At 45.6% G+C, this 27,869-nt stretch overlaps 2 pseudogenes; one reads left to right on the top strand and one right to left on the bottom strand.

The window, feature by feature from the left end:
- The first annotated feature begins 7,866 nt into the window (after window positions 1–7,866).
- LOC144501907 (large ribosomal subunit protein eL39-like) lies at window positions 7,867–8,021 on the top strand (annotated as a pseudogene).
- Window positions 8,022–8,133: 112 nt separating this feature from the next.
- Window positions 8,134–8,288, bottom strand: LOC144501906 (large ribosomal subunit protein eL39-like; annotated as a pseudogene).
- Window positions 8,289–27,869: the final 19,581 nt, after the last annotated feature.

Genomic DNA, 27,869 nt, shown 5'->3' with positions numbered 1-27,869 from the left:
CCGGGCCGCAGAAAGCAGAGAAAGCGGCCCGGGGGCGAAAACCGGGAGCGATGGCCCCCATAGACATCACTGTCCCCCTTATCCACCCACCCCCCCTGCTATCCAGACTGATCGCGACTCCCTGCCCCCTTCCCGCCCCCCACTGATCACCTGCAGAGTGGCAGCGAACCCCCCTGCCCGCCCACCAGAGATCCATCTGCCCCCCCCCCCACCAGTGAGTGATCGGGCCTCCCCCCCAACCAGAGATACATCTTACCCACCTCCCTCCTCCGCACCCCCAGAGAATGGTCTGGCCTCACTCCCCCCCCCCCCACCCTCTGAGAGAACGATCTGGCCTCACTCACCCCCCCTCAGAGAACGATCTGGCCTCACTCCCCCCCCCCCCACCCCCAGAGAATGGTCTGGCCTCACTCCCCCCCCCTCCCCCCCACCCTCCGAGAGAAAGATCTGGCCCACTCACCCCCCCCTCAGAGAACGATCTGGCCTCACTCCCCCCCCCACCCCCAGAGAATGGTCTGGCCTCACTCACACCCCCTCCCCAGAGGAACATCTGACTTGCCGCCTCCTCCCTCCTCACCAGACAACGATCAGCTCCCCCCCCCCCACCACCAGACAACGATCAGCCATCCCCCCGCTACCACCAGACAATGATCGGCCCTCCCCCCCCACCAGAGATACATCTGACCCGCCTCCCTCCTCCCCCCACCACTGATCTGAGTCAGAGAGCCGTTGGAAGCACTGAATGCGCTCTTCAGCAGCTGGAGCGCCTGATTCAGACTTTTATTCAGCAGGTTCATTTTGGCGCGATTCCGGATTGGCGAACGTGGTGGTAGAGGGGGAAATGCTGATAAAGATGGGCGGGCAGTTCATGAATTCAATATAAATGCATGTTTCGGGCGCGAATCGGATCGTCGCCATTCCCGGGTTTCGGTAAAGTGGCCATCTGCGCAGACGTGGGCGCGGATCGCGTTAATGGCCTCACACCCGACTTTACCACGTTTTCGCGCCCGAAAACGGACCGACGCAATGGTAAAATCGGGCCCTGTGTATGTGGAGTTTGCACATTTTCCCCATGTCTGTGTGGATTTCCTCCAAGTGCTCCAGTTTCCTCCCACACTCCAAAGATGTATAGGTTAGGTGAATTGGCCATGGTAGATTGCCCCTTTTGTCCAAAGATGTGTAGGTTCGGTGGGTTGGATGTTGTAAATGGGCAAGGTTATGGGGATGGATGGAGAATAAGATGCTTTTTTAGAGAGTTTGTGCTGACTTGATGGGCTGAATGGCCTTTTTATGCACTGTATGGATTCGATGATATGCATGGGAATAGGGCCGGATTGTGAGTCTGGGTGAGATGCTCTTTTGGAGAGTCGGTGCAGACTCGATGGGCAAATGGCCTCTTTCTGCACTGCAGGGATTCTATGGTAACATTCTCTTAGGGGAATAAGTGGATTGCTATCATTTCCTGGTATCCAGAAGTGCAATAACACAAAGTCGCTCTCAATGTAATAGAAACTTCATACAGAGGAGAGTTGTTAAACAGATCCAACTGTAATGGTCTTGAAGAAAACAATGATAAATCAGGCAAACGGCTTTTGGTAAGTAATGCAATAATTCCAATGTCTCCAGATTTAACAGTTCAAAAAGACATTTGCCCTACCATTGCATTATTGGAAGGCTGTAATTTGAAACTTTTATATACCTCAGACTTTCCCCCCTGTTTCTATTCTCTAAAATGGTGAAACTGTGCTGCAGGGTTTAAAATGGCACCGTTCCGCTTGTAATCTTCTCATTCTTCCGAGCAAAATGTGTCACCTCATCTGTCTAGCGTCTCCCCACACCCACCCCACTCCTCTTCCACCATCCTGTCTATGTGCTCCTGAAGTCAAGAACTATTTTTTTTATTGTTTGCTTCACTTCTATGTTTTATGTCATCTACTAAGTTTGAAATTGTGCCCTGTAACCTCAAGTCAAGTCATTAAGCTTTATTGAGAAAATAAAATGGTATTCGGGTAGGACTGATCGGGGGTTTGATTTTACATAAAGGGGAAGTGAAAGAAGAGAGGGACTTGGTGGTGTTTGTACACTGAGGTGGCAGGACACGTTAACACAACAGTCAATAAAAAATGTGAGATCCTGGAATTTATAAATAGAAGTATGGAATGCTGATGCTAAAATCCTACACGACGTTAATTCAGTCCCAACAGGAGCATGTGTCCAATTCTGTGCAACACACTTTAGAAAGGGTGTAAAGCGCAGAATTTATAGTCCTTTCTGACAGCAGATTCTTCCAGACCCGCCAAAGTCAGTGCAGTTTTGACTGGCTCACCATATTTTCAGGCCCCATTACTGCCACGACGTGGCTGTAAAACTCCGCCTCCCAGAAATCAGCAAAATCCAATTTGGGTGGGGAAAGGGGCATTTGACCCACCGATGCCAACGCAGTGAGTGTTCCATAGCCACCTTTCTGAGGGAATCGTGAAGATTGTCCAGTCGCCCAGCGCTTCCGCAGCACCATAACACTCATTGAATTTGGAAGTCCAGTGTTCGCAAGGATCCCAATGCAAGGAAGCGGCTCCGTGGATTTGGTGAGGGGGCGGGGAAGGTCGCAAACAAGTCTCCACAGCATCCTCTTCATGGTTTCCATGTAGTGCCAGGGCATGGGCTGCAGTGAGGAGTTAAACAATCATCAGCACTCACAGCAATTAGTGTTGCTTGAGTGGGCACAATTTCTTGAGAAGCCTGACTCCAAGCATGTCAACTAAGTTCGAGCTAAGTGATCTTAGTTGCGAAAGAGTGCTCACCTTTGACATGTTTTTTCCATTTGCCTGGCCGTTTTCTACACTTCCCCACCCCCCACCATGTCTTTGCATATGATCTTCAACCTGTGCTGCCATGAGTCCCACCCCGAGGCACTGCTACGCTTGACCCGAGGTTCCCTTCTTTCCCTTTGCGCTGGCACTACAGCCCATGCCCTGGCACTTCATGGCAACCATGAAGAGGCTGCCGTGGAGGCTTTTTTGTGACCTCCCCCAACCCCAAATCCACGGAGCCGCTTCCTTGCATTGGGATCCTCGTGAACACCACCCTAAGCTGGATCCACTCACCTCCAAGTTCTACTCTGGTAGAACCCCTTGTAAAAGCAGTTGCAAATCATGCCATTCTAACATTGCGCCAACGTGGGATTGAGATTCGACATGGGGTGATTCCGGCAAGTGACTGCAATAATGAAATGCAAATTTATTAAAATAAAGCTATTGATGGTTGGCAGTGGGAAATGGGGCCCACCATTGACAGGGGGAGGAGAGAATCACCACCTGGATTTATATCACTAGGGAAGCGTCACTAGGGCTTTTTACTGCCTAATCTCATCCCAAATTTACCCATTCCAATGGGCACAGAAAATCCTGCCCAAAGTCTTTGGGAAGGGTACAGAAGAGGTTTCCCAGAATAGAATAATACTAGAAGGAGGGATTACAGATATGTGGATGGACTGGGGTTAGTTCTGCCAAAAGCAGAGAAGGCTAAGAGGAGATTTAATAGAGGCGCTTAAAATCAAATCAATCAGTTAAACCTCCCTCAGTAAAGAATCCTAAATTAACAAGCCATTTGACTTCAACACAACATAAAAGCAAAATACTGCGGATGCTGGAATCTGAAACAAAAACAGAAAAATGCTGGAAAATCTCAGCAGGTCTGACAGCATCTGTGGAGAAACATAGACTTGAGCCAATGTTTCAAGTCTAGCTGACCCTTGGTCAGAGATGAGAAGAAAGAGAGTCAGCAGATGTTTATACTATGAGGGTAGGGAGGGGTGGTAGAATTGGACAAAGGGAATGTAAACGAGCGAACAGAAGGATGAGAAGGTGTTGAAAGCGTCCATTAAGTAATCAGAATGCATTAATGGCAAAACAAAGGTACTGCTTGGTAAACGATTTCCTGAGTTGGCCTGAAGAAGGCGGGTTGGGGGGGTGGGGGTGGGGGTGGGAGTGTGGAAAGAAGGATGATAAAATGGAGAATGAGATGAAATGAAATAAAATAAAATAAATGGAATTGGGGTGGAAGGGACAGTTAACGCTCTGAAGAGGTTGAACTTAATGTTCAGTCCGAAAGGCAGTAAGGTGCCCAATCGGAAGATGAGATGCTGTTCCTCCAGTTTGTGTTGCTAGAACATTGCAAAAGGCCAAGGACGGTCATGTGGGCAGGAGGGCAGGGTAGTGTGTTGACGTGGCAAGCGACAGGAAGGTCTGGGTCCTACTTGCGAATGGACCGAAGGTGTCAGCATTTAAATGTTCTGTTTTTGCCATTGGTGGGACTGGAATGGTTGCTGTTGGGTCTGATGCATTGGCAAAAGAAGAACCCACCCTAGCTGCCTCTGTATTCACAGCATGATCCCAGTGAAAAGTACCCAGGGTGTCAGGGTAGTGGGCAAGAAGGGAGAGCCCCATCCCAGAAGGAAAACAATACTAAAAACTGGGAAATAGAAACACTGGCCTTGTAAACCTTCAAATGGAGGACCTATAAAAACAGGGAAATAAGAATAATGGCCCAAACTTATTTTCCCTATTTGGTGTCATTAAACTACACAACTGGTTGGAAGAAAGGTGTGGGAGGGGAAGCAGTAAATGAAGATGATGATATATTGGATCCATGGATCCAGAGTTAATTCACTTTGGCAGCAGAGCTATTGTGACACGTGGGCCCTGCTTTCAAACAAAGGCATGCAAATGTAACACTGCAGCCATGGTGAAGTACTATGAGCTGTCTCCAAAATGCACTGCCTGGCTGCTCATCTGGAGGACGCCACTGGCAGCATGTACAGCATCTGGGGCTGAACCTTCATCTTCACTGCAGCATTTCATGTCACAGGTGGTAGCTGGAAGATTGACAGAAGTGAATCCCCACGAGTGAGGCCTCTGGAGTAATTCAGCTTCCCCACTGACAGGGCGCACTGTCCTTGAGAGGAGCAATGATGGGGGATTCACTGCACCATTCAGTCATCCATCTTGCAGTCCCTCAGGCAATGAACCCCCTGCACATGTGGATGGGCATGATGTGGAGATGCTGGCGTTGGACTGGGGGGTAAGCGCAGCAAGAAGTCTCACAACACCTTGTGCTGCCAAATAAACCTGTTGGACTTTAACCTGGTATTGTGAGACTTCTTAATGTGGATGGGGACAGGTGAATTTTCTCAGATACAGCAATCAGTGACCCAATGACTCAATCTGCTGGTTGTCCTGATAGTCGTTGGGATTTCTTTTTGTCAGGTTGAGTGACACAGCTGCTTATGCTTCAGGCTTCTGCTCCATTACCCGTCCCTGTCCATTGAGCAGAGTATGTTTGTTGCCCTTTTGTTTGGCGCAGCTGTAATTCTTCTGATTAATAGCTCAGATATGTGGCCAGGTTGAACATCATCTGTCCTGTCAAGTTAGACGATAGGTACAGAGCTGGAGAAGACAATCCCTTGTGTAACAAAACAGATAGGTGGCACATGGCCACTCGGAGCCAGATTTGCTTAAAGCCTCTAATCTGCTTTATAGACCGCACAAGGAAAAATAGCCTATGACTCAACCTTCATTGATCCATGAATTTACACTCCCTGATAGTCCTCAGTATAATCTGGCTCTGTTATGTTGCCTATAGACTAATGACAGTGACAAGAGAAAGTAGAAAACGCTTTCTGTGGGCATTATGCACATAATCTAAAGACTTGTCACGCACTGGGGGAAAGAAAATCAGCAACCTACATCCTTATATTTGAGCTGAAACAGAGAGAGGAAAAGAGGTTTACATTTTAACTTGATAAACTACTCAAATGTTCCAGCTATAATATTAAATACATTAGATGGTGCTCAACATAGCTGAGTGCTAACAAGTACCTTACTAGTATTCTGAGTATTAATGCCATGTTAATTAATCAGGATTCTTTTAGACTTTATCTGTATGTCAGTAGATTTCTGCACCTCTTATATTTTCCGTCGGCTAAATCTGTGGTCACGGTTTGTGGCCACACCTGTCTGACGGTGATGGTCACAGTCACTTATCATGTCAAAGTTTTCTTTCCATTCTGCTGTCAGTTGTCACACTGCAATGAGGGACAAAGCAGCATACTTGATCGCCACCCCATCCACCAGCAGCACACCATTGTCACAGTGCGTACCATTCGCAAAATGCACTGCAGCAGCTCACCAAGGTTGCTTTGACAGCACTCTCCAAACCTGCGACCACCTAGGAAGACAAGGGCAGTGGACACAGGGGGATGCCATCACCTGTAAATTCCCCTACACCTTTCTGACTTGGAAATATATCCCCATTCCATCATCGTTACTGGATCAAAATCCTTGAATTCCTATTAGTGTCTTTTTATTTATCTTTTTATATTTGTTCATGGGATGTGGACATCGCTGGCATTTATTGCCCATCCCGGAGGGCATTTCAGAGTCAAGCAGTGGATCTGGAGTCACATGTAGGCCAGACCAGGTAAGAATGATAGATTTCCTTCCCTAAAGAACATTGGTGAACCAGCTGGGGTTTTTGACAATGGTCTCACGGTCATCATTAGACTTTTTTATTGAATTCAAATTTCATCATCTGGGATGATGATGGGGGGAATCGAACCCTGGGCCTCTGGATTAGTAGCCCAATAACAGTATCACTACACTATTGCCTCCACCTAGTGTAGCTACATTACATGGACTGAAGCAGTCCCAGAAGACAACTCATGACCACCTCATCAATGGTATTTAGGGATGGGCAGCTTGTACATCATGAAATGTATATCGATCATGTTATATATACTGCTATATAAAGCCATGCTTGATATTAAAAGTGATTTTACGTATTTACTGGCTGAAAACCACTGATTGAGTTAAAAAAAGACTGAAGTAGTCTCCCAGTGACTTGAACCAATGGTTTCTAAAATGGCTGGATATTTGCATCACTGTACCTTACAAATTCCAAAGCTATTAAAATGGAGTCACTGTGTCTGCAAGACCCCATCAAAGAAATTCACATTCAGGGAATGAGAATGAGGCACATCACATGGATTATTCAGACAACACCTGAGGGAGGAACAAGCCATTAAAGTTAATTACTTCATACAATGGACACTGATTGAGAGAGGAACACATACAATCACAATCTAATCAAGTCAGAACCATACAACTGGAATTCACCAGCCATGCCCATATTTAGGTAACTGGTTCATTGGGGAGAGGAGATCATGTGACATGACAAAAAACCCTCTTTTCTTTTAAACAGCTGGTTTTCTCTCGATCACAGAAGCAGAAGAAACCAAAGAAGAAACCAAAGAAGAAACCAAAGGCTGCTGCTTATATCTCTCTTTCTCTATCTCCATCCAACTGCAAGTTTTAGCCATGTCTGCTGTTTGACAACCCACATGCTGCAGGGAACATTTTAAGAATCAACCCAGCAACTGCTGACTCCACAAGAACAGATATAAATTGTCCATCAACATATTTAAACCATTTTGACACCGAACCAGCCTGAAGCCATCCAAGTCATCAGTCTAGGAGACCTGCATATCTTTAACTTTTGCAAGACCCTAAAAAGACTACTTTACTATCCCCAAAGTCTGGAACTTAATTGTGTGTGTGTGTGAATCTTAAATGTATGTGTGTGAGACAATTGGATCAATTTTATTATTTTTCTTAGAGTGGATTATATACAATTCTCTTTCTTAAAACTTATGCCTATGTGGCTTTTACAGTCATGATGTGGAGATGCACGGCAGATTTCCACTCCATCTAACGAAGGAGCAGCGCTCCGAAAGCTAATGGCATTTGCTACCAAATAAACCTGTTGGACTTTAACCTGGTGTTGTGAGACTCCCGGAGTGGATGTGAGGCCATGCCATCCCACAAAACCTTCAGGATGAAGCGATTCCTCGCTAAGAAGATGAAGCAGAACCGGCCGATTCCACAGTGGATCCCCATGAAAACCGGCTACAAGATCAGTACAAGTCCAAGAGGAGACACTGGAGAAGGACCAGGCTGGGCCTGTAAAGGGATACACCATCACTGGTACACTACCAGCCACAGCCATCTCTCCCGCTCTCTTGCCCCTGCAGGGAAGAGTAATCTGTGGCTGGTAGTGTACCAGTGATGGTGCATCTCTTTACAGGCCCAGCTTGGTCCTTCTCCAGTGTCTCCTCTTGGAGTTGTACTGATCTTGTAGCCGGTTTTCATGCGGATCCACTGTGGAATCAGCCGGTTCTGCCTCATCTTCTTAGCAAGGAATCGCTTCATGCTGAAGGTTTTGTGGGATGGCATGGCCGCACGTCCACTCCGGGAGGAGGGATCGGCCACAGACTGGCAGCGGACCCCCCCGCCCCCCGCGACCGGAGGATGATCTGGGTCCCGCCCCCCATCCTCGTCCCACCCCACCACCCCTCCCCCCCCAACCAGAGGATGATCTGGGTCCCGCCCCCCCCCTCTCCTCCCACCCCTACCTCGGACCAGAAGACGGTAAAGTGGGTAAAGTGGTAAAATGGGATTTGGCGGTAGAGTTGGGCGCGCGGTTCATTAAGTCGATTTAAATGCATGCAAATGCATTTAAGTCGTCGGGCCGCCCGATTTGGGCGCGCGCCGGACCCGCGCCCGAATCGGGTGTCGGTAAAGCCGCGATCTGCTCGGAATCGGGTGCAGATCACGGTATAGGCCCAACGCCCAACTTTACCGCAATTAAACGGGCGCGAAGTTTTGGTAAAATCGGGCCCATTATGTTGTTAATGTCAAAATCTATCGTTGGATAAAAAGTTTATGCTAACATTTGACTGCGATATGTTAAAGTTGTCTCTGCTGCTGTCGAGGTAGCAAATGTCCCAGCTTCACATGTTCTCTCTCTCCCTCTAACATCGCACCCACTGCTGCAAATCCACCATGTAAGCAACTGGATTGTTTAACCATTTTTAAATGCACTCTCTTCTCCACTCCTTTAAGACACACTCTTTGGATAAAATGAACTGATCAGGAATGCTGCATCAGCTTTTTTACGTTCTATCCTTATCTGTTCCTCAGAAAAAGCCTTCAGTAAGATGTTTGACACAGCTGGCTCCATCCTGTCTTGCACACAGCTGCCTCTGTCCATTATTCTACCTACTTGAGGGTCATGGCAGACCTGCGGGAGACAGTCAGGAGCAGCAGAGTACCTATAAGTAAAGCCAGAGGATTAGAATGCGGCCTAACCTACCTGGGAGTAGGGGCGGACCTGTGGGAGAGAGTCTGGAGCAGTGGAGCACAATATTCAGGTGCTGTGAGCCAACTTGTGTTCAGTTTGAAGAAACTAAGTGAAAAAATAAACTGTAACATCACCCAAAATGAGTAAGTTGATTGACTGTTTAGTGTAAAGAGCAGTGTATTAATGGTCAGCTCAGCACACTTGGAGTTAGGCCAGATCTATCAATAAAAAGAGCAAACACTTTAAAACAAAAAACCTAAAAAGCACACCTGTGGAATGAAGAAACATGTAACTCTTAGTTGTAGGTGGTGCTAGCATTTAATAAGAACAGTAAATTATAGCATTTATAGAAAGTATTCTAAATTCATGAAGGAAGTAATTAAATGAACTAAATAACATAAATAACCACGGCAGAGCAATTGTTGTGTTGCAGCTGTGGAATGTGGGAGCTCTTGGATGCCATTACATTCCGGGATAAACACACGGCACGGTAGCACAGTGGTTAGCACTGCAGCCTCATAGCGTTAGGGAGCCGGGTTCGATTCCCAGCTTGGGTCACTGTCTGTGTGGAGTCTACACGTTCTCCCCGTGTCTGCGTGTATTTCCTCCGGGTGCTCCAACTTCCTCCCACAGTCCAAAAGACGGGCTAGTTAGGTTGATTAGCTGCTGTATCCTCTGTTATTGAGACAACTGGGTGCTCTGGTTTCCAGTTACATGACCTTGCCTCGATTGGCTAAGCTTCTCTCCTTCTAAATTCTCCCTCAGTGTACCCGAACAGGTGCCGGAGTGTGGCGACTAGGGGATTTTCACAGTAACTCCATTGCAGTGTTAATGTAAACTACTTGGCACTAATAAATAAACTAAACTAAACTGCAGAAAGTGTAAGCAGCTAGGTAGAAAGCCCAGATTGAGGTTATTGATCTGGAAGCCAAAAAGCAGACACTGCTCAGCATAAGGGAGGGGGAGAAATAGTGCATGGGAGATGGGGGTTGGTAGTGGGACCAGCCATCAGGAAAACAGACATCAAAGGGGGGTTAGGGCTGGTGATTGGAAGGCCGGCGATCGGAGGGAGGCATGTAGACTGAGAGATCGGCGCAAGCCCAATGGCCCGCTCAGCAGCCTGATGCCAGCTTCTCAAGCGGAATTAGGCCTCCTGGGAATTTGTGGAAAGCCTCCAGTTTCCCCGCCCTTTGGGCAGTTAGTTTTTTTGGGGAAAATCATACCCAAAAGCTCCAGCTTCAGTCGGTCTGTCACATAAACCCAACAGGAATCGATAACCAGATGGTGAAGCAGGATTTTCAGCAGCATGATTTCATGCAGGGACTTGACAAAATGGTCGCCTTCACGAAGGGAGGCCATACGGAGTGGGGGGAGATGGGGAAACTTTTACCATTACACTACCCCCACCAAGTCAAGACCAGAGATTGAACTATGTAGTTCCAGAGAAAACTCAATACTTCCCCAAACTCAAAGATTAAAAGACCTCATTGGCATAAAAGTGACATTACCTGTACACAGGAAGGCATAAATTTTGCATAACATTCAGGACCTGCACCCCCCCATCACACATAGAGCTAAATCACTCACACACACATACACATGCACACGCATACACATGCGCACACACACATGCACAAGCACACACACACGCACGCACTCACACACACAAGCACACACACACGCACACACCAGTGCGCATACACACACACAAGCACACAGACACGCATACACACGCATGCATGCACGCACTCACACACACAAACACACACACGCACAAGCACACACACACGCACGCACACACAGACACGCATGCACTCACACACACAAGCACACACACACACGCACGCACACACATGCATGCACGCACTCACACACATAAGCATACACACGCACAAGCACACACAAATGCACACACACACACGCATGCACGCATGCACTCACACACAAGCACACGCATGCACAAGCACACACACACACGCACGCACACACACACATGCACGCACGCACTCACACACACAAGCACACACACACGCATGCACACACACACATGCATGCACGCACTCACACACACAAGCACACACACAAGCACGTGCGCACATGCACACACACGTGTGTGCACACATGCACATGCACACACGTGCAAAAGTACAAAAAGACCAATAAAATCCTAAAGATAAAAATAAAAATCTAATCCTCCCACTCTTCCCATTGCTGTCTGGCCATTCACATTCCACCACCGCTACCAATGAGATCAGAGAACTTGGCACTCAGCCAAATCTCTGTTCACAGCGGTGGGACTGGAGAATCCCAGCCATGGGCGAGGTTGGAGAATCCGGCCCTTTGTCTTTAATCTTCTCCCATCTTTCTATCCTGATTCTTTCCTTTGCTGGTAGCTGAAAACTGGAGGGAGTGCTTCAGCTCCATGTTACTCAAGCTGAAAGACTGATAAGGGCAAATTGGATATTTTTCCTCTAAATGAACCAATTAGGGAGTCGCCTTTTCTAGCCCTTCAGACTAGGGATCTGATTAAAGGGCTGCTGCTGAGCTGTTTGACTCGTAGCCGCTTTTTCTCATCTGACAAGCGCCGAGTTGTTCTCAACTCTGGTTAGTTTCAGCTCCCAGATGTAAAGCACTTGTTGAAACAGCCTGAGGCATTTAATTTGAGAGATGATCTCATGGGTTGAGTTTGATTCACGGGCCGTCCCTTGGACATTACTTCTTCTGCAGTGAAGATTAAAGCTATCCCAGTGCATTTATCTGGAATTATCATTGGAGAAACATGAAAACCTAAGTAAATTTGAAGCCTTAATGTATGCTGCTTTTCCCCCTCGCTGAATTGGTTTGTACCTCAAAGCACTTGAGTGTACCAGAATTGATTGCAAGGATTGATTTTTAGTGTAGCTATCTCAAAATCAGTGCATTATTTAAATTATAACTGAAAGTGAGATAATTGAGCTGGAGCGTTGTCTGATAATATGAAATGCATTCGTTTTATATTGGTGCTTACAGTCCATGAAACAATTGAATAGAATCAGGGTACTTGTGTCTTCAGAACAACTCAAACATATTGACGAATAAGGCAACTTTCTCTGACACAGTTTCTACTAATTTGTTCCTTTGGGACACTTTCCTCTCCCAATGATGAAATTCTGCTATTCTCAGATTCAGAACACTGAGTAGATTCTGCATCAAGTGCCTCACATTCACTGCAAAGAGAACTAACTTCTCCACATTTTTGTTATCGAGTGTTTTGGTATCCGTGATATATAAGATGTCAGATTGGTTCCGCTAATTTTCCACTGAGGATCAAGGTAAGACTTTGAACACATCCAAGCAAAATACTGCAGACACTGGAAATCAGAAATGAAAGCAGAAAATGACGGAAATGCGAGATTCTTGCCGGAAATTCCCGTCCGGGGTCAACAGACATTTCCCTCACACACTCCAATTCTGTGGCGGGTGATGTGGTAGAATTCTGGCGAATTGTGTCCAGAGGAGCTAGCAGCAAAGTTGTCACCAACAGATACCTTCTGAAAAAATGAATACTGTGATTTGATCTGAAGTTATTGATCGTAATGTTGAGTCTGGTTGAAAATCAACTGCCTAGCCGAAAGGTGGGATCATTTTCCTCAGGCTTCCATCGAGATTCATGAGAACCGTATCGGCCAAGGTCAGAAAGGTCAGAGTGGGAGAGTGGCACAGAATGAAAATTAAACATAACCTGAAGCTCAGGGTCATGTTTCTCGACTGAGTTGTTCTGCAAAGTTTATAGAATCCCTGCAGTGATGAAATAAGCCATTCGGCCCATCGCGTCTGCATTGAATCTCTGAAAGAGCATCTTAACCTGGCCTTTCCCAACCCATCCCCGTAATCCCGCCCATTTACCATGGCCAATCCAGCTAACCTGCTCACCTTTGGAGCGTGGGAGAAAACCGGAGCACCCCGGAGGAAACCCATGCTGACAGAGGGGGCGGGATTTTCCAGCCGCGCTCGCCCAAAGACTGGAAAACTCCGCTCGAGGTCAATGGACCTTTGCATGGTCCTGTCCCGCCCATCACGATTCCTGTGGCAGGTGGGATGGGAAAATTTCACCCAAGGAGAACGTGCGAACTCCACACAGACAAGCCCCCAAGGCTGGAATCGAATCCTGGTCACTGGTGCTGTGAGGCAGCAGCACTAACCACTGTGCCACTGTGCCACACTAGGTGATTGATTACAACAACATGCCGTTTAAATTGAGCAATCTTGTAGCTTCTGGCTTCATCTTGGTTTCCAAAGAATAAGAAGTATGGATTTTAAAGCCACATTACTTTATCTAATGCATTTGTTTTGAATGATCAATGACTATAGTAATCAGTCAAGTTTACTTTTCAAATGCATTCCCAATTGGAATGAAGTGTTTTCACTCTGTTACAATGGCCAGGAGGTATTCTGTTGTAAGGATTAATTTTCAAGTGCTTACCACATGTTTAGCACAACAATTGGACAAAAGAATCATACAAGCTTTCAAGAAACAATACTATGACTCTCCAATGTGTTAACCTGCTAAATGAAGCTTACATTACAGTTACTGCTTGGATTACAGTCTCACAGACCTACATTATGAATTGCTTTTGCAAACTTGCGCCCACTATTGCGAATTGGCAGCATGGTGGCACAGTGGTTAACACTGCTGCCTCACAGCATTAGGGACCCGGGTTCAATTTGGGCCTCGGGCCACTGTCTGTGTGGAGTTCTCACCTTCTCCCCGTGTCTGCGTGGGTTTCCTCCGAGTGCTTCGGTTTCCTCCCATAGTCCAAAGATGTGCAGGTTAGGTTGATTGGCCATGCTAAATTGACCCTACTGTCAGGAATTAGCTGGGTAAATATGTGGGGTTACGGGATTAGGGACTGTGTGGGATTGTTGTCGGCGCAGGCTCGATGGGCCAAATGGCCTCCTTCTGCACTGTAGGGATTCTATGATTCTATGAATGACCAAACCCTCAATGAAAATAGTATCTGTGCAACTGTAATGATTGTTTATGCTCCTTCATCAAGGATGTTGATACTAGTTGGATTTATCACACCCAGCGAGATTCTGAATCTTGCAGTGAACTTGTGAATGCAAACATCAGGAATGAAATAAAATCAGGAAACCGCAGAAACAAGAGCAACAACGATTGGGGAAAACAAGGACAAGCCAGCACTTTAGTCGAAGTGAAGACTTCTATATAGCAAACGTTTGAATGTAATAGTTATAAGGGAAAGGCTAAGTTTAAATTCACTTATTAGTGTCACAAATAGGCTTACATTAACACTAGAATGGAGTTACTGCGAAAATCCCCACAATCGCCACACTCTGGCACCTGTTCGGGTACACTGAGGGAGAATTTAGCTTGGCCAATGCACCTAACCAGCACGTCTTTCAGACTGTGGGAGGAAACTGGAGCACCCGGAGGAAGCCCACGCAGACACAGGGGGAATGTGCAGACTCCGCACAGACAGTGACCCAAGCCGGGAATCGAATCCTGATCCCTGGTGCTGTGAGGCAGCAGTGCTAACAACTGTGCCACTATGCCATCCCCAGTTCTCCAGATCAGTGGGAAATGAATCCCACTATAAATTCACATCTCGGAATGCTCTCTCTCTTCTCAGTCTACGATTGAGATTAAATATTTATCAAAGGGCAGATGGTGCATTTGACATTCATATTTTCTCTTTCTGGTCCTTCAGTGATGTTGTTGTGACATTGCGTGTCTGTGTATGATAAAACACTGTGATAAGACTTTCAACAAATTTTGTTTTGAAAATTAAATATTGTCAATCCAATTCAGCTATTAGAATTTATTTAGGAGTTGCTATGTCTTTTAAGGAAAATGTAGATGAGTTTGATGTTTCTTGATAGGGAGGATAGAGGTTTGTTCCATATTGGACTTTTACAAATAAAGTGAATTGAGTAATTAAAGGATTGAAGGAAGAAGGATGAGAGGAGATCTGATCAAGGTATATAAAATACTAAAAGGGATTGCGAGAGTAAACATAGACCAAATGTTTCCTTGGGTTCTGGGGCAATCTAGAACAAAAGCTCACAGGTATAGGTTTGGAGCTGGTAGGTTTAACACTGAGATGAGGTGGAACTACTTCTTGCAGAAGGTGGTGAATTTGTGGAACTCGCTGCCCCATAACACGGTGGAGTCTGAAACATTAAATGGTTTCAAGAAGGAGATAGATATATTTCTAATTAAAAAACGAGTTAAAGGGACGGAGAACAGGTAGGGAGGTGGATTTGAGATCAGCCATGATCTGATTGAATGGCGGAGCAGGCTCGAAGGGTTGAATTTGCCCACTTCTGCTCCTAATTCCTATGTTCCGGTGGACACAAACTGGACAAATAAGCTCCACAACAACAATCATCAGATGGATTTGAACATTAGACATTCCCTTTGAAGGTCATATTAATTCCTATAATTTCTACTTTTTACGTCAAGAACAGATCCAATCCAAGATAAGATTTTAATTACAATGATAGCTATTGGTGGTAAAAGTAATCTCCTATGAATAGTATTAACAAAGAAACCACTTATCCAATGAAGAATTAATAAATAAACTATCTAAACATCTAGGTGGAATCTTTTGGCCATTCTGGCAGGATTTTCCCATTCCACTGCAGTAAATGGAGACTTTGGCTGGGTGCCAAATTCTCCGACCTCGCTGCTGTAGCTGCGGGACGTGAATGGCTGGTAAAGTCTCACCCCTAATCCTTATTCCTGTGTTTAGTGGAAATTTACTAATGGAAAATCAGCAACCCATTATAGGAACCATCATGTTTTCATTTCCAATGACTAATGTCCGGTTGGTAAGTTGAAACTTTACACTAGATTAAGACATTGTGGGCACAACCTTCATTAGACCTTAAATCAGAATTGGATGCAGATACTGAAAGATGAGACATGTTGTGAAAAGTGGGTTTTAGCAAATATAAAATGACAGGCAAGTAAGGAAAGACTAAACATGCCATACATTTATGTAATCCTTTTACAAGTAAAACATTGCTAGGTGCTTCACTGGCATGTTATCAAGCAAAAGGTGACACCAAGCCATATCAGGAGATGGTCAAAAGCTTAGTCCGAGCAGTAGGCTTTATGGAGTATAAGAGAGAAAAGTGGGGAGATGTAGGGAGGAAATTCCAGAGCTTAGGGCCCAAGGCAACAGAAGGCACAGCCATCAAACTTCAAGCTAAGGAAATAGAGGATATGCAAGAGGCTTGAATTGGAGGAATGCAGAGATTAAGGAGGGTTAAAGGGCCACAGTGGAGCATAGAGATGGGAATCGTGCAGTGAAGCCATAGAGAGGTTTGGAAACAGAGATGAGAATTTTAAAACTGAGATGTTGCTGGACTGGCAGCCAGTGTTGGTCAGCAAGCACAGGGGTGAGCATGGCTTGGTGTAAGCTAAGGCCAGCAGCAGATTTCTGAATGAACTCGAGTTTACAGAGGGTTGTAGGTAGCAGGAGAACATTGAAACAATCTAGGTTGGAGGCAAGAAAAACATGGATCAAGCTTTCAGCAGCAAATGTGCTGAGGTAGAAATGAGGATGGGCAATGTTAGTAAGATGGAAGTGGGCAAGATGGAAGCAGGTGAGGTTGGAAGTTCAACTCAGGGTCAAGGAGGGTGTTAAGGTTGTGAACAGTATGATTCAAGCTCAGACAGTGGCACAGGAGAGGAGTGGAATCACGGGTGGAATTATTGACTTGGGAAGACAATTTGTGCTGGTGACTGAAGACAGGGGCTTTTGTTGTGATAACCCTTTAAGGGATATCAGCATGACATCACTAGAAGGGAAATATGTCATGTGATCCAGTCTTAGTTTCACTTTTGCTTTAAGTAGCACACACACACCTCTGATGCCTTCAAGCTTGATACCTATGTATAACTGTTCTCTTGTGCACAGTCTTAGTAAATGTATCCATAACATATTTACCCAATCCCTTCTGAGCAATTGGTGTCTTGTGTCTTGTACAGTAATCAGCCCCAAGGAAATTTCTGTTCAACTGATACTGGAAATCAGTATTTTCCAGTATAAAATAGCTGCATTATAAATTTGGGGAGTCAATGGCCTAGTGGTATTATTGCTAAACTATTAATCCAGGTTGGGGTGTGGAATGGACTACCTGCAGTGATAGTGGAGTCAGACACTTTAGGAACATTTAAGCGGTTATTGGATAGGCACATGGAGCACACCAGGATGATAGGGAGTGGGATAGCTTGATCTTGGTTTCAGATAAAGCTCGGCACAACATCGTGGGCCGAAGGGCCTGTTCTGTGCTGTACTGTTCTATGTTCTATGTTCTATGAAACTCAACTAATGTTTTGGGGACCCGGGTTCGAATCCCACCCCAGCAGATGGTGGAATTTGAATTCAATTTTTTAAAAATCTGGAATTAAGAATCTACTGATGGCCATGAAACCATTGTCGATTGTCGGAAAGACCCATCTGGTTCAGTAATGTCCTTTAGGGAAGGAAATCTGCTGCTCTTACCTGGTCTGGCCTACATGTGACTCCAGAGCCACAGTAAAGTGGTTGATTCTCAACTGCACCTCTAAAATGGCCTAGCAAGCCACTCAGTTCATGGATGACTGTCAAGGGGAATTAAAGGTTGACCAGCCAGCGACGCCCATGTCACACAAATGAATAAAAAAGAAAATCTGAGGCAGTAGGAGAGGTCGGGAGAGAGGTGCTGGTGAGGTAGAGCTGTGTGTTATCAGCACACGTGAAATTTGACATGTTTTTGGGCAATATTCCTGAGGCAACATGTCGACATGGGGAACAGACATGAAAGGGATTAACAGCAATCATATCAAAGAGAACAGAATATTTGCAAGGCAAGAACTCATATTTTTTTCCAAGTGACAGTAAACCAGGGAACAAATAAAAAATAAGAATGGAAAACAATGAAAGATAACATAAAAATAGAAAATACATTCGTCAGTTTTAATGAAATATATATGCTGGATATTCATGACATTTATATAACTCTTAATTGGGGGGGGGCATCTGCAACTTAGCAGCTAGGTGTAAATCAATGGGATCACTGGAAGCAAAAACAAGACAAACCCTTTTACGACAGCTGATGAGCAACTCTGCTTTTATGGTAAGGAGGTAAGTTGAAGATCTATTACTGCTGTTTTCTCTCGTTATAGACTGGCTGACTGTTCACTTCCAGATTTTTATGGTTTTGTTTCTTATGCACATTGGGAGTGAAATTGATTTCAGGAAATAGTGCAAAATGGAGTAATAGTGAGTTGTTCACTTGTGTTACACTCTGCCCGGATCCAATGGAAAAGAAATGTAGTCACTGCCCACCACCCAAGAACCATTTCACCCCCCAGTCATGCAGGCACCTAAGATATGGAGATGATGAATGCAAATTTGAGATTTTCTGTGCCTGTTTTTTAGGTGCTACGAGTGCCCTTAGACCTCCATAATGATATCTGTCACCCATGTGCGCATATTTGAGGCAAGTTGTGCTGGATACAATATTGGCGAGGGAGTTAACATATGTGCCGTGATTGGCTGCAAGATGTGTGCAGGGCACACAGATCTTGCAGTCATCAGTTTGTCTGGCACCATTTTACAGCTCAACATTCCAGCTAATACTCTCTCTTAACTTTGGAACGCTGAACATGCATTCAGTGAAGGAGGGAACCCCTGCCAGCGGTTCAAGAAGGCAACTCACCACCACCTTCTCGCGGGTAATTAGGGATGGGCAATAAATGCTGGCCTAGTCAGTGACGCCCAAATCCCTCAAATGAATGAAAAAACTGTACTAGTTCAAGGGATTACCAGCTACTTACAGGTTTGTAATTGATGCTGTTGCTTCAATTTTACAAGTGTTTACGAGTGCTTTCCAGATTTGGTCAAAGTTGCAAAGTGGCTTGGTAAGTGCTGAAAGAGATTTTGGAGATCGCAAAGTACCTGTACAACACTGTCCCTTCCAGAGTTGGGTGCATGGATATCCATTCCCTTTGGAATACATTACGACTTGAAGAATGAGCAAAGGCAAACAGAGCAGGACCAGCTGTAGGGAGCAGAGGAGCATCCATTCAGGGAGTTCAGGGAGCAATTCTCCAACTTGTACCTCAGTGAGGAACAATGTGTGAGTCATGTGCACATCAGTAAAGACATCCTCACTGATATATGCCTCTTGTTGAAGCAATAATTGCACCTTGGGAGCAGAATAAAGACTGCATGGCCAGGGGCAGTGAGGGTGACCATCGCAATGAACTGCCATATAGCTCTCTCTTTTCAGGCTGGAGTTGAAGATATTTGCAACAACTCCCAGCTTGCCATCGACTGTTGTGAAAGGGAGGTCACTGAATCTCTCTATTCATCGAGAGCTAACGACATTTCATTCTCTATTTGGTAGAAAGAAGCAGAATAAATATATGGATGTGCTGTGATTGCAGGCTTCCCCATGGTGCAGGGAGTCACTGACTATGTGTGCAATCACTTTGTGGGCACAGTATTTCAACTTTGTCCTATATCAGAACCAAAACTCTTCAACACTCAGCTGGTGGGTGACCAGAGACAGTCCACCCTCCACGTCAATACCCAGCATTGGACACATCAACCACCGGATGTTTACTGAGTGACAAGGTGGATGGGGTGAAGCACAACCCAGGGGAAGTGATGGCCTAGTAGTATTATCGCTAAACTATTAATCCAGAAACTCAGCTGATGTTCTGGGGACCCAGGTTCTAATCCTGCCATGGCAGGTGGTGGAATTTGAATTCAGCAAAAAAATCTGGAATTAAAAATCCACTGATGTCCACGAAACCATTGTCGATTGTTGGGAAAGCTCATCTGGTTCACTAATATCCTTTAAGGAAGGAAATCTGCTGTCCTTACCTGGTCTGGACTACATGTGCAATGTGGTTAACTCTCAACTATCCTCGGGCAACTAGAGATGGGCAATAAATGCTGGCCAGCCAGCAATGCCCATGTCCCACAAATGAATTTTTTAAAATTTAAGCAACTAAGGGACAGGAGGATGAGGAGGGTGAGAATGAGGAGGAAGGAGAATGGAAGCTGCCTGTACAGTCACTTTCTGGCCAGGCTATGAAAAACTCATCCAATGGTGATACCAGTAACCCCAATCTCAATTCCCCATTCACCAACAGTGCCAACCTTATCTTCCATCAGTCACTGGCCATCACAGCCCCTGCTTGACCACAAGGCAGGAATAAAAGCCATCAGAGGATAAGCATTCCAAACCAAGTTTTTAAACCTAATCATTTCATATAGTACACGAAGATCAACTAATCATTCTTGCAAATTCTTTCAGCGCTTGTCATTATTTGCCTATCCTGGTGGTCCCACACAGTTCTACACAAATAGCTACACCATAGCTGGTGGGAGGTTGTTGAGTATTAGTGGGGGAGTATTATGGGGAATGACCCCAAAAAGCTATGGGCCTAAAAGGGCCAGTTTTCGATTTTTAAAAAGTTTTCCTGAGAAATCTGATGGCAAGTTCACGTCCATGACAAGATTCATCAAGGCTCTATGGGTAGCACCTTCTATACCCACAATCTCTACCATCTAGAAGGACAAGGGGCAGCAGACTCATGGGAACACCACCACCTGCAAATTCCACTCCAAGTCACTCACCATCCTGACTTGGAAATATATTGCCGTTCCTACACTGTACCTGGGTCAAAGCCCTGGAAACCCATTTCCTAAAGGTACTGTGGGTACACCTCAACTACCAACGTTCAAGAATATGGCTCACTATCACTTTCCCAAGGACAATGAGGGATGAGTAATGAGTGCTAACTTTTCAGCCACGTTCACATCCCATGAAAGAATAAAAGAAAAAGCCAAAGTTTCTCCCTTGGCAGTGCCTGATCAAACCTAATGGGTTGTTGGAAGCTCCTCCGCACACTCTAAGCCATAATGTCAGCCATCTGAACTGGTGTGGCAGTGAGTCTACTTTGTAAGGCAGCAGTCTGAAGCTCCACTGCAACACTCAGACATGAGGATTTCCCCTTGTGGTGCAGTGGAAGCTGTAACTTTAGCTATCAAATGCTGCATTATGGTTAGGTTTGCAAGTGTGCAGATGAAGTTGGCCACCGCTTCCTTGTGAGAAAGAATGGACTGAAAGATCTCTATGTATAGCTCTCTGCCAAGTTGGTGCTAGTTTCCCCCATGCTTCTTGACATTGAATGTAAACTTACTGGGAGTCTTCTTAATACACCAGGAATTTTAATGTGCATTCCCACCAGCATTCTTCCCTTGTTGTCCCATCAAAGTTCTCATCGAGTCCTCTCAGGGGAACCTGTGATTGACCTTGCCTCTGGCAAGTTATTAATTGCACTTGTTACAAAACCCCGCTGATGTTATGTGTGAGAGGGTTCCAACCTGAATGTGTGGTTCCGTATGGAGCATTTCTTTTTTGGATATTAACGAGAATAGTTTGCAGAAAGAATGAGAATACAGGCATCTCTTTTGTTGAACAACCTAATAAAAATATTTATTAAGTAGAAGAAAGACAATAAAACACGACAAAGAACAATCTTATACTTCGACAAATTAACAGCACAAAAGACTGAAAACCCAAAAGTATTTGTTTCCCCCATAATCATAAACTCTGCTGAGATCCCATTTCCTAAACAACACCATAAACCTAATGGTCAAATCTAGCACAGCAGTACAATTGCAGCACCCATTAACCACCCTATCCCCCCCCCCCCCCCACCCCCCACCCCCATCCCCCATAGTATAAAATCTTGTCTGATTTTCTTTGCCTTAAGCTCTGACGAAGAGTCATCCAGAATCAAAATGTTGCCTCTATTCTCTCTCCACAGATGCTGTCAAACATGCTGAGTTTCTCCAACATTTTCTGTTTTAAACATAGAAACATAGAAACCCTACAGTGCAGAAGGAGGCCATTCGGCCCATCGAGTCTGCACCGACCACAATCCCACCCAGGCCCTACCCCCACATATTTACCCGCTAATCCCTCCAACCTACGCATCTCAGAATTCTAAGGGGCAATTTTTAACCTGGCCAATCAACCTAACCCGCACATCTTTGGACTGTGGGAGGAAACCGGAGCACCCGGAGGAAACCCACGCAGACACGAGGAGAATGTGCAAACTCCACACAGACAGTGACCCGAGCCGGGAATCGAACCTGGGACCCTGGAGCTGTGAAGCAGCAGTTATAACCACTGTGCTACCGTGCCGCCCGTTTTGGTCAAATCTAGCCACTGATTACCACACTGTACGATTTAATTGACCAGGACTTGGGAATGGTCTTCAATTCAGTGAAGAAAGTGATGATCTTTTGCACAAACCGGCTTGCCTTTAGCACTCCATCTCTAGCTGAGCTAGTTCGGAAGATGGCTGCCTCTCTCTTTCTTGCTGCTGTTTCTTCAACACCTCAACTGTGTCTAAACTGCTTCCTGGCTCACAGCACTCCAATTATTAATTGTCTCAATTGCAAAGAGCACCCTGTTCCTTATTCTTTCTCTTAGGTGCTGCCCAGACATGGAATACAAAATACATGGCCGTTTGATTTTACTTGTACAAAAAAATATTATATTTAATAATATCCTACCATTTTGTGACATACTATCCTGAGATTTAGGTATGAGGAAACATTTAATTGTTTCAATCTCACCAATTATCATAGTCTTAGCAATGACCACCACAATGATGGTGAGAACTGTCTACTCCTTGGGGGTGAGGACATGCTTACATATTTAATCCCTTCCAGGAACACAAGATTTAGGAGCAGGAGTAGGCCATTTGGCCCATCAAGCCTGTTCCACCATTCGATAAGACCATGGCTGATCCAGCTGTTGTTGCAACTCTACTTTTCTCTTTGCCCCCATCACCCTTGACTCCCTTGTTGATCAAAAACCTATCTAATCGAATATATTTAATGACCTAACATCCATTGCTCCCTGGCAAAGAGGACTCCACAGCCTAATGACTCTCTGAGAGAAAATAAATTCACCTAATTTCTGCCTTAATTGGGAGAACTCTAATTTTAAAATTGTGTCCCCGAGTTCTAGATTCCCCCACAAGGGGAAACATCCTCTTAGCATCCATTCTGTCAAGCACCGCCCCGGCCCCCCACCCCGGATCTTATATGTTTCAAAAAGATCACCTCCCATTCTTCTGAATTTCAATGGGTGAAACTTTCCTCATAAGATAACCCTTTCATCGCAGGAAGAGGTTGAATGAATATTCTCTGAACTGCTTCTATTGCAGTTACGTCCTTTCTTAAATAAGGAAAACTCTCCAGAGTATTCCAGGTCTCATTAAAACCCTCTACACTGGCTCGTAATTTCCTAGCTTCCAATACCGGATTTGTTGGATATCCCAGAGATGTGTTGGGGACTCCCTCTCAGGGGTTCCCAGGGTAAGTGTTAACCCAGCAATTGTCCAGAAGTGTCCACTTCGCCTGGACCATTGCGCTGTTCTGGGAAGCATCCGGCAAAGTGATTTAAAACGCTAACTTTGGATGTTTCAGTCAGTGATACGCTAATGGTTACTTTGAAAGAGTTAGAAGAAATAAAAGCACTTTTAACATCAGCGTAACTATTTTAACCATTCAGACCGAGTCCCCCATGGGACACCCCCACATCTCCTCCCCTCCAGAGGACCACCCGCATCCCGCCACCAACTAAGCACCCCACCCCCATGGCATTTCCCCCATCCCCACCTCCCGTTCACTTATCTTGGAAACTTACTTTCTCCCTTTCAATGTAGGGCAGGACCTGCTTTGTGGCAGCTAGTGCCCTAACATGGGGGGGGGGGGGGCGGGGGGGGGGGTGGGGGGTGCCCTCCTTCGCTCTACGGCTTTGACAATTTGCCTCTGGAGACGGGGACCTGCTTTGCTGCCTGAGTCCAGAAGGCCGGACGAGACCAGCATTTTAGAATTTATGCGCAGGTAGGTTGTGACAGAGTGACAATCAGTCGCTCATTGCCACTCCGAGCAACTTACAACCCTGCTTTTTCATTCTTCATTCTTCCTATCAAAGTGAAGAAGTTCATGATTTTCCCATGTTGTACTCCATTTGCTCACGCAATCCATCCAATTCCCTTTGTAGACCCTTTACATCCTCTTGACAACTTGCCAATCTTCAGTCAACACTAAATTTAGATACCATAATTTCAATCCCTTCTTCCAAAGCATTGATATAAATTGTAAATTGCTGAGGCCCAGGCATTGATTTCTGAGGCACTCCACTAGTTACAGCTTGCCAACCTGTAAATGACCCATTTATTCCTACTCTCTGTTTCCTGTTAGTCTATCCTCTATCCATGCTAATATGTTACCCCTATAACACCTTGAGCTCTTATTTTGTGCAGTGACCTTTGAGGTGGCATCTTGGTAATTGCCTGTTGGAAACCAAATGCACCACATCCATATCTTACCCTTTATCCACCTTGCTTGTTACTTTCTCAAAGGAGTCTTCTTTTTCTTCTTAGGCAGTCCCTCAAAGTTGAGGATGACTAGCTTCCACTCTGGGGAGGCGGAGTTCTGCGGTGGCTGAATAGGCCAATCCTGGAGTCGCGGACTCTGCCACGGGCTTGGCAGGGGGTGTTTGGTGTAGCGGGTGGGTGGGACACTCTGGACTCTGTGCTCCCTTTCCGCTGCTTACATTTGGCCTCCACGTGCTCTACCCGGTGACGCTCGAGGTGATTGGCGCTTCTTCTTCAGTTTGTGCATTTTAAGGCAAGCAATTTTCCCACGTGAGGATGGAGATGTTGCCTTCATTTAGGGAGACCAACAGAGTGTCCTTGTAACATTCCCTCTGTCCTCTTAGTGATCGCTTGCCATTGATTTTGGTTTAAATTTTGATTTGATTTATTGTTGTCACATGTATTAGTATACAGTGAAAAGTATTGTTTCTTGCGTGCTATACAGACAAAGCATACCATTCATAGAGAAGGAAAGGAGAGAGTGCAGAATGTAGTGTTACAGTCATAGCTAGGGTGTAGAGAAAGGTCAACTAAATGCAAGATAGGTCCATTGAAAAGTCTGATAGCAGCAGGGAAGAAGCTGTTCTTGAGTCGGTTGGTACGTGACCTCAGGCTTTTGAATCCTTTTCCCGAAGGAAGAAGGTGGAAGAGAGAATGTCCGGGGTCTGTGGGATCCTTAATTATGCTGGCTGCTTTGCCGAGGCAGCGGGAAGAAATGGAGCTCAGAGTAGAGCACTTGTTTTGGAAGTCTTGTGATGAGCATGTGGACAATGTGGCCCGCCCAAGGCAGCTGGTCGAGTGTGACCAGTGCCTGAATACTGGGAATATTGGCCTGGGAGAGGATGTTCACATTGCGACACTAATCCTGTTGGTGGATTCAAAGGACTTTAATAACTTAGTCAAACCTGACTTCCCTTTTCCAAAACCACGTTGTTTCTGCCTGATTATATTAGGTATTTCTAAATGTCCTGCTATTACCTACAGGACGTGGAGGCTTTGGAGAGAGCGCAGAAAAGATTTTCTGGGATGTTGCCTGGTATGGAGGGTGTTAGCTATGAGGTGAGATTGAGTAAACTATGGTTGTTCTCCCTGGAAAGATGGAGGTTGAGGGGCGACCTAATAGTAGTCTATAAAATTATGAAGGGCATAAATAGGGTGAACAGTTGGAAGCTTTTTCCCAGGTCAGAAATGACAAACACAAGGGGTCACAAGTTCAAGGTAAGGGGGGCAAGGTTCAATACAGATATGCGGGGGACGTATTTTACACAGAGGGTGGTGGGGGCCTGGAATGCACTACCAAGCAAGGTGGTTGATGCAGACACGCTAGGATCATTTAAGACTTATCTAGATAGCCACATGAACAGACTGGGAATAGAGGGATACAAACGGATGGTCGAGTTAGGAACACATGATCGGTGCAGGCTTGGAGGGCCGAAGGGCCTGTTCCTGTGCTGTATTGTTCTTTGTTCTTTATTAATGGATTCTATCATCTTTCCTGTGACACATATTGGCCCATAGTTTCCTGCTTTCCAATTCCCTCCTTTCTTGAATAGAGTTACATTTGTGATTTTCCAATCTGCTGGGATCTTTCCAGAAACTAAGGATTCAGTTAATAGCTGCTGCTTCTGGTTGTGTGCCTCCTTGTCCAGCAAGAGAAATGCAATTGTCAGAGAGTGTCGTGTGATCTGTTTTGAGTGATGTGGCTCTCATGGTTGAATAGCTGTCAATGCGTGCAATGTGAGAGATGTGGGGGTGAGGTTAGCAGCAGTGCTAAGCATGTGAGGGTGCAGTGAAGCATATGTATCTCAGCCAAGAGACTTGATTGATAGAGATTGTTGGCAGGTGATTGTTAGGGTTTGATGAATTAAACAGTGTCTGAGGCTAGCTGGTAGGATGCAGCATTTGAAGAAGCATTGACTAAACTTGACAACTCATGCAAGATCATTGAACTCCTTGCAGCATTCCATCCAGGTTCTTGAATGGCGGCATGGTGGCACAGTGATTAGCACTGCTGCCTCACAATGCCAGGGACCTGTGTTAAATTCCAGCCTTGGGTGACTGTGTGGAGTTTGCACGTTATCCCCGTGTCTGCGTGGGTTTCCTCTGGGTGCTCCGGTTTCCTCCCACAGTCCAAAAATGTGCAGGGTAGGTGGATTGGCCATGCTAAATTGTCCCATAGTGTGTAAAGTTAAAGTAAAGTTTATTTATTAATTTATAATAAATAAACTTTACTTTAAAGTAATGATGTGTAGCTTGGGGGATTAGCGGGGTAAATGTGTGGCGTTACACATAGGGCTTGGGTAGGATGCTGTGTCAGAGTCCACACAGATTCGATGGGCTGAATGGCCTCCTTCTGCACTGTACGTATTCTGAGACTTGAAAGCTGGCAGTGATCTCCATGTCTATCTGTTCCCATTGCCTTCTGAACATGTGACTGGAGAACTTCTTGGTGTCATGTGATTACAGGACAGCTCTCCTCCTTTCCCTCTCTTCCAACATGGCCTCCAGTGCAGCATTTGAAAACAATGGAGTGTGTTGGCTTTCAACCTGGACAATAGTTCAATGATGTACAGGCCAGATTCACTTCCTGTATGACTCCAGGCACCTACTTCAGCCACGATGCATGTCTCCTTTACGAGGCAGAGGTGAGTTGTCAGCGCTGAAGGCTAGCTATAACTGGTGCTAGCCGCTCACAATATTAGACCCCAGCTGATGCACCGACCAATCGACAGCATCATCAGCACTGTCTGTGTGGAGTTTGCACATTCTCCCCGTGTCTGCGTGGGTTTCCTTCCGGTGCTCCGGTTTCCTCCCGCACTCCAAAGATGTGCGGGTTAGGTTGATTGGCCATGCTAAATTGTCCCTTAGCAACAGGAGGATTAGCAGGGTAAATAAGTGGGGCAATAAGGATAAGGCCTGGGTGGGATTGTTGGCGGTGTAGACTCGATGGGCCGAATGGCCTCCTTCTGCTCTGTAGGGATTCTATGATTGGATGCTGATTTATTTGAAATGAACAGGCAGCATGAAGATGGTGTGCTGCCTTTGTTGCTATGACTTCGATCATGTTTTCCGCACCGGTTTTGACTTTCGCCCTCTGATTTGCATATTTTGCGTACATCTGCCAGCTCAGATTACTTGAGGTGAATTTCATGCGTGCCCCCAACTGAGCGGAGTTGCTGGGGTCAGGAGACTGCAGTTTTCA

Source organism: Mustelus asterias, chromosome 12, assembly GCF_964213995.1.
Source record: "Mustelus asterias chromosome 12, sMusAst1.hap1.1, whole genome shotgun sequence".
NCBI classification, from domain to species: domain Eukaryota; kingdom Metazoa; phylum Chordata; class Chondrichthyes; order Carcharhiniformes; family Triakidae; genus Mustelus; species Mustelus asterias.
This window is presented reverse-complemented; position numbering and strand designations above follow the sequence as displayed.